Source organism: Austrofundulus limnaeus, unplaced genomic scaffold, assembly GCF_001266775.1.
Source record: "Austrofundulus limnaeus strain Quisiro unplaced genomic scaffold, Austrofundulus_limnaeus-1.0 Scaffold497, whole genome shotgun sequence".
NCBI lineage: Eukaryota > Metazoa > Chordata > Actinopteri > Cyprinodontiformes > Rivulidae > Austrofundulus > Austrofundulus limnaeus.
Genome location: NW_013952899.1, coordinates 127,745 through 129,278, shown reverse-complemented (window position 1 = coordinate 129,278; position 1,534 = coordinate 127,745).

The following is a 1,534-nucleotide window of genomic DNA, read 5'->3' as shown; positions in this document are numbered from 1 at the left end:
TGTGTGTGTGTGTGTGTGTCTCAAGGGTGCCTAAACTTTTTCCCCAAAATGAAAATCTATCCAAGGGCTGCGGCCAAATGCAATAAAATAATTCATGAAATACAGTACAAATACTTCTTAAGTACAGTCCTTTTATTTTAATGATTATGTCCTGCTGGAGTGTGACATGATTTGTTTGTGTACAAACTAATACGGTATCAGAATTTTATATATTTATACTTCTCATTCAACCACAGTTAAATTCACTCTATCTAGGAGGCACAGTTTAAGTGGAAAGTATTAATTTTTTACAATAACAAGCTGGAATGAAAACAAGCAAAAATGAAATAAAAGTAACAACTTTCTACTTCTTGTATTTTTTTAAAATGAAAGGAGTAGAAGTAGAAAGTAGGCTGAAAAATAATTACTCAAGTAAAATACAGATACCCAAAAATCTACTTAAGTACAGTAAAGAAGTATTAGTTACTTTACACATCTGATTATTACACAAAGAAAAACAAATACAGCATAGCATTTTTTACCAATACATTAAWTTTTGTAATGTTATACCACCCGTGAAAAGACATGTGACTGCATGTGATATAAAATGTAACATCATGGTAACGGGACAGAGCATGGTCATGCAAAGTCTACATTGTCTTATTTCAGAGCCGTTTTATGCAGCCGACCTGGAATGCGGAGTGTGGCCTCAGTTTACAGGACCTGCAACCCCTGAACTGAGACTACTGATGTTAGTAGTCTGCATGATGTAATCAGTGGAGAGCACTGTTCTAATTAGCTAAAAAATGCAAAAAACCAATCAAAAACAGAAATCAAAAGGATAAACCTGGTGAAGGGGGGGCCAGCGAGGGGCATCAGTTCTATAGTAGGGATGTAGACATTTTGTCAGCAGCTGCTGCCATTTTCTTCCCAAACTGCTGTGACCGGATTTTGCAAGGCTGCTCGCTGCGTTTGCTTGTAATTTCCTCCTGCTTCGTTATTTCTACGAATTTCATCAAACCGCTCTGAGTTCAGGTAGTTAGCTACAGCCTCGTCTTTGAGTTTTTAAATTTTGTTGATGCGTTTTGAAGAGACAATTTTTTGAAAAGAGTATCAAAGTAAATCACCCGAGTTTTTCTAGAGACCCCTTAAATAGATAAGCTGCCATGAAGAACATTATTTATCTGCCCTACTTCCAAATTTGATAATGATTTGAAACGTCGAAGTATGTTTTTCTTAATCCAGAACAGCGCTTGTTGCAAAGTGTTTAGACGGTCGTCTTCGTCACGTGACACATTTCACACGCTTTCATTGGTTGAGGAGCTTTGTTTACAAAAAAGATGTCCACATGGTTTTAAAATAGTTTTAATTTCCTTACTTTCTAAGACACATTAAGTTGATTTGATGCTGCAGTTTGCCTTGTAATTTTATTTTATACATTTTCTCCTAATTGGCTATTATTAAGTTTCGTTAGTTTTTTTAGGATACAAGATGCTTCCTACAAAAAGCAGAATTTGAATCTTTTCCTAACATTTCATGGCGATATCTTGAACAC